The following is a 6,676-nucleotide window of genomic DNA, read 5'->3' on the forward strand; positions in this document are numbered from 1 at the left end:
TTGTACATTCATGGGTAGATACACTTGTATACATATATGCTAAACATTAACTAGACGAACTGGGTAATCAGTGAAGCAAACAGACAATAGCAAAACACATGGAGTTACAAGATCCAGAGTTGGCATAATTATGGCTAAGGTGAATGATAGAAATGAGGAGTAGATATAATCATATTACATTGTATAAATGAATAGAATTGAAATACAAAGTATAATTTACAAATAAAAATAAAAACTTTCCATTATGGAATCTTTTGTTATGGAAAATACATTTGTGCACTCACCAAGAACCATTTAATTATTTCAATAATAAGCAGAATATTTTCTCAAATAAATTTTGTGTTCGACTGACTTTGAACTACTATTAGTAACAGAGGTTCTTGAACATACTGAACAAACTAAGTTTTCCATGTGTATTGTTTTTGTCTGTTATGAAAAAATGATTATTTTAAAATCATTTTAATTTAGAAATAGAAAACCTAATAGGAATGAAAGAAAGAAACCCACAATGCATAAAGGCAACGTTTGCTTCATGAGCTTGCTACACTCTCATTTTCTCACTAGTTCCCATGATGAAAATGGACCAAGCCTCCCAAAATAATGCTACTAATAGGGATATGAATCAGTTTCACAAAGAAGCCAATGAGTCCCAGGATAGTAAATTCTATCACTGTGGTCATGGCAATCTTATGGTATTCTTTTCTATTAGTTTTTGTGCATCTTTTAGCCAGGCAAATGGCTCAACAAACTGCATTAGCCAGCCAAAATGTGTCCTTTACAAATTATTGATTTGTCTCAACAAACTGAATTACCTGATCCATGACTGCGTTACTGTGATTTGAGAGGATGTAGACACATAAAATAGTTCTATCTGTGTGTTGAAAGCATATCTATGTTCACTGAAAATTGACAGGATTTTCTAATTACATTCTCTTATTTAAAAACATAGACACCAATTAGGGCATCTTTCAATAATCATGAGAGAAACTTTATCATTCTATAGATAGTAATTAATGCAATGGTTTAGAAAATGTTCTGGAGTGTAGAGAATAAGAGATATTCAGAGAATAAGAGGATTTCAGACCTAAATAGAACATCTACATCACACTCAATCCCATTAAGGTTCAGAGATTCATACACAGGACAAGGTACAATGATTGTAAGAATCAGAGGTGGTAATTTTTGTGGTGTAACAGGACAGTTTCTAGTTGGTTGATAAAACACGCAGAAGACCTGGTTCAAGCTAGAAAAAAATCTCAATGTGGAGCAGGTATGTAGACACAAAACCCTACCCATGGCTGGGAAGCTACTAGCAATTAAGAGCTGCTGAGAGAGGAACACTCAGTTTCCTCTAAGTGTGTGTCCCCAGCAAACTGGCCATGCTCCAGGGGACAGGCACATAACTAAGAGTACATGTACCTCACAAATTGGACATTTTAATAATCAAAGAATAAAGATGAGAACACAAAGTGGGTGGTAGGCAAAGAGAGTGGAACTTGGAAGAACTGGGGAAGGGTGGAGAATATGATCAAGAGATCTAATTATTAAACACCTAGTTATAATATATGTAAAATATAGCCACCACGTAAACATTGAAATCATAAAATTAAACCCTAAAAATTATCTTCGTAGTGTGCTATTCCAAAGTAGTTTTACACAGATATTAACCTATCTTTTTTTCTAATTCATTTTTATTTCTCATCCATGGTCTATTTATCGATTCGACTACAGATTTGACAAGTAGTTCTAGAAAGCAATGGTGTTATTATTAATTGACAGTGTCCTACAACTGATGGAGAGGTCAAATTTGTGTCTTCTTTTTTTCTTTTTATTTAACTCAATAACACACCAACTCCAGTTTTTATTGTTTGTGAACTTCTGACTATGGGACTGGACACAGGAGCATTTTGACCTACCAGAAGTCTCTTCTGACATGGGGAGGAAGTGTGATATAAATATACTAATTCCAGCTATCTTCCACGACTCTTCTCTGATGTTGTTTCTCTTTTGACCACTGTTAACTCTGAACTATCTTTTTTTTTTAAATTGTATTAATCTTTTATTGCAGTTCAGGTTTATCCCTCTCCCTGTCCACCCTCTGACCATTCCACTTCCCATATCTCCTCCCTCTCTCTCCAAGAGGATGTCCCCATCTCCAACACCAACCCACCTGACCTCCCCACTCTCTGGATCCTCAAGTCTCATGAGGGTTAGGTGTGTCTTCTCTCACTGAGTGAAGACCTAGCATGTATGCGTTGGGGGTTCATATCCTCATATCAACTGGTATATGCTGATTGTTTGGTGGCCCAGTGTCTGAGAGATCTTAGAGGTCCAGGTTGGTTGAGACCGCTGGTCCTCCTTCAGGGTCACCCTCATCCTCAACTTCTTCCAGTTTTTCTCTAATTCAACCATAGGGGTCAGCAGCTTCGGTCCATTGGTTGGGTGTAAATATCTGCATCTGACTCTTTCAACTGCTTGGTGGGTCTTTCGGAGGGCAATCATGATACGTCCCTTTTTGTGAGCACATCAGATGCTCAGCAATGGTGTCAGGACCTGGGCACCCCTGACCCCCAAACCCCTGGATTCCAACGTGGGCCTGCTGCTGGACCTCCTTTTCCTCAGACTCGTCTCCATTTTTGTCCCTGCAGTTCTTTCAGACAGGAAAAGTTATGGGTCAGAGTTTTTGACTGTGGGATGGCAACCCCATCCCTCACTTGATGCCCTGCCTTTTTGCTGGAGGTGGACTGTACAAGTTCCCTCTTCCCACTGTAGGGCATTTCATCTAAGGTCCCTCCCTTTGAGTTCTGAGAGTCTTTCACCTCCCAGGTCTCTGGTACACTCTGGAGGATTTCCTCACCTGCTACCTCCTGAGGTTGCCTGCTTCCTTTCTTTCTGCTGTCCCTCAGGGCTTCAGTCCTATCCTCACGCCCCACCCCTCACAACCCAGTAACTGATCATGTAGCATTATTCCCCTCCCTGTCCCCTTTCCCTCCCAGCTCCCTCCCTCCCTCCCCAGTCCTGTGATTGCTTTCTTCTCCCTTCCAAGTGAGACTGAGACATCCTCATTTGGGCCTTTTGGCTTTTTGACCTTTTTGAGTTCTGCAGATTGTATCCTAGGTATTCTATATATTTTGTTGGCTAATATCTACTTAATGAGTACATACCATGCATGTCCTTTTGGGTTTGAGTTACCTCACTTGGAATGATGTTTTCTAGTTCCATCCATTTGCCTGCAAAACTCACGATGTCCTTGTTCTGTATTTTCGATAACTGAGAATGGTGCAGGTATGAGTACCCTAGAGAGAGATGAATACAATTTTAATTTTTTAATTTAATAAATATTTTGCCTATTTATGAAGCTAAGAGCTATAGACTTATACTGGTGCCAGTGTGTCTATAGTCAGATTTATGGTACCAGGTATGTGTTTCCTCTCTTCTGTCTTTAAATCCAACCAGAATGTGGTACATCAATACCACCATTATACCCACAGGTACATTATCCCAAAACAATCTTTACTTCAGCTTCCAGTGTTAGCATTCTGTCTAAGCTGCACCCCACAGTTACTTGGCAACAGCCAGGTATGCTTGACCCTATAAAAGGGGCTGCTCTCTTGCTCTTGCTCTTACCTTCCTACCTTCACTCTCTCCCCATTCCCTTTCCCCCCTCTCTCTCCATGTGCTCATGGTTGGCCTCTACTCCTCTACTCTACTCATCCCCTCTCCTTCCCTCCCCTTGCCTTTTCCCCACTTCTCTGCCTTTGTTTGCTTCTACTGCCTTCTTAACTCCCTTCTCCATGCCCCGAAGCCCCGAATAGACTCTATTCTATACTATGCCATTGTGTGGCTTGTCCCTCAGGGGGATGGGATGCCTCAGCATAGGTGCAAGGAGGCACCGCCTACACCAACACCTCACTACATCTCCATAGAACATATATTCCCTTTCCCCACACCTCACTACACCTCCATAGAACATAGACTCCCCTCCTTTTTATGATTTTATAAAAGCATCATTCTGGACTAGCAGGGAGGTAAGACTATTAGATATTCCTCTTCCACAGTTGCTTTTGTAGCATCTTCTACTAAAATAGGAAATGAAGGCTAGAAACATCCAGATTAGTGGCTTTTCCTTGTCCTGTGACTAATGCACATGGTGTCACCATCATAGGATCTTATCACCAAGTTCTGGGGTCAATACTCGAGCCTGTATTGCTTTGCGTGTTTACAGAATACTGACAATAAATTAAAGGGAACCATCCCAAACAGGGCTTTTTACTTAGCAAAGCATGGACTCCAGAATGAGCAAAATCCCCTGGGTCATGTTGCTCAAAATAAAATCTTTCACGTGGGTGAAATATCAGATTTAAAAATTAAATTCATATTTGCAACCATGTTGATCTATGGAGGGAAGTTGCTTTCAATTTTCCCTGTGGTTCTAGCAGAAATACAAACAGGAAATATTTACGATCCAAATGACCAGACCCATATCCTGGAAAGATTTACAAACAGAAAAATTTACTGGAACAAAGAATTATGTACAGTCATTTATCATTGTGATTTAAATTTTTTTAAAAAAATCTCATTTTAGGTCACTATTATTTTAGGATGCATCTCTTTGGATGAATGCCTATCTTTTAAAAAGTATAATTTATCATTTGTGTGTGTGTGTGTGTGTGTGTGTGCATGTGTGAGTTTATGTGCACAACTTATGTTCACGAACATGTAAAAGCTAGAAGTGTTTGTTGGAACTAGAGTTACAGGAAACCATGATCCATTATATGGTTCTGGAAACAGAACACAGATTATCTGCAAGGGTAGTAATTAGTCTTAAACATTGAGTCATCTCTCTATCCCCCAAATCCCTATCTTTATATTGTTATCAAGCATTCTCACCGAGGAACATTTTGTGTATAAGGTATGAAATGGGTTGTATTTCACATGAGGAATTTTATTATGTATTAAATTAAACACCATGAATATTTCACATGCAGATTAGCTACTTACAAACTGATTTTTATATTAAAAGGGAACATTTTCATACAATTAAAAAATTCAGTCCCCTGTTACATATTTCTATTTTGTTGCTATAATAAGTTGATTTAATTTTTCAACATGGTTGATTAGCTGTAAAACAACAATAGCAAGAAAGTAAAACAAAATAGTTACACATTTAAAACCATTATTTTGGCTAGAAATTCCAATTTTCTTGGCAGAATGCCACTTGTAATACTACCAAGTATGGGCAATTTGTCTCTCTGTATTCTGTCAATGTAATGTTTTTCAGGATTACTATTTTCTTTTTTGTAAGTTATGTGTTAATAATTGTCTTAAGGACTGTATAGTAAATGGAAAGTTCTCGTTTTCAGTAAAGGGAAATAAGGACGATATTTATTAAAAAGGCCACCCGGGGTACTGTACTCACCAGCAGTCAATTGATGTAATAGATCCTTCTCTTAGATGGTACTAAAACCAAGGTGCACACACGTAGAAAATCAAGGTACCAGGAGCACCATGAAAAGTCAATCCAGGACAAAAAAACATGGAAACAGATGTATAGGGGCAATTTAGTCAAATATTCCCTTCCACCTAATTTATTTTGCTGGGTGGAAAGAGCTTGACAATCACAATTTACAAAAGCTAGACAAAGAGGGAGATAATCTGTCCTATCTCTTGTCCTAGCTCCATTATGAATAGCTCCTCCAGTGTAGGAAAACATTTTTCCTATGTTTTAATTTCATGGTACTACTCGGAATGTGCAGAGTATATAAAAGACTGAGAGGATTTGCCAATATTCTATGATGAGCTTATCAATATCTATTTATTTACCTATTGTAAAGGCACCTTTTTAAATGGAACTAAAGATCCTGTCATACATAAATGAGCTGAGATATTTTGCTTCCAGATAACAATATTGACAATAATTTGGAAAATTTGAAAGAATAGAATTTAAGGATACCCTGAAAGAGCATCAATATTATATCAATAAATATCAATATCAATATCAATAATATCAATAAATAATATTAAATACAGAAAGAGGAAATGAAATTCAAATGTGAAATTAAAATAATAAAAATGTAATAAGTCATATATATAATTCTTAATTGAAATATGTTATATAAAATACTGTATAAAATGTATTAATTAGATCCACACAAATTTAATTCTATCTTTTAAGCACCTGTAAAATTTTGGAAGCAGTGACAGCTGACTGGCAATATACTTTTGAAATCTTAATTTTAGACTTTACATCTTTCAAGGTAATTCATGTTAATAGAGCTAAATACTCAGAAATATATTGCCAAAATATATAACTTCATCTGATATCAGTGTGATTTTGTGTCTATATTAACTCTCATTAAGTTTTAATGATTCATATATATGAATAATTAAATTATACTAATGTGTTAAATTATAATATATTGTATATTTTAATATATAATATACTAAATAATATAACATATTAATATATTAAATTATATATGTGAATACTTATATATATACATATATATAATTTTTTACTGGCCTTTAGGAAAGTCACTTTCCATCTGAGCGATAAAAAAGCAAATGTCCTGACTTTCTCAGACATAGTTTTCTTCTAGGAACTTGCTTGTCTTAGGCATGTATATGGCTGTAAGTTCATGGGTGCATGTGCACGGGACTGCAGGTTCCCAAGAGG

At 36.8% G+C, this 6,676-nt stretch overlaps 1 pseudogene; it reads right to left on the minus strand.

Moving 5' to 3' along the window:
- Positions 1-560: 560 nt before the first annotated feature.
- On the minus strand, positions 561-821 carry LOC116911976 (annotated as a pseudogene).
- Positions 822-6,676: the final 5,855 nt, after the last annotated feature.

This window comes from Rattus rattus, chromosome 11, assembly GCF_011064425.1.
Source record: "Rattus rattus isolate New Zealand chromosome 11, Rrattus_CSIRO_v1, whole genome shotgun sequence".
Lineage (NCBI taxonomy): Eukaryota > Metazoa > Chordata > Mammalia > Rodentia > Muridae > Rattus > Rattus rattus.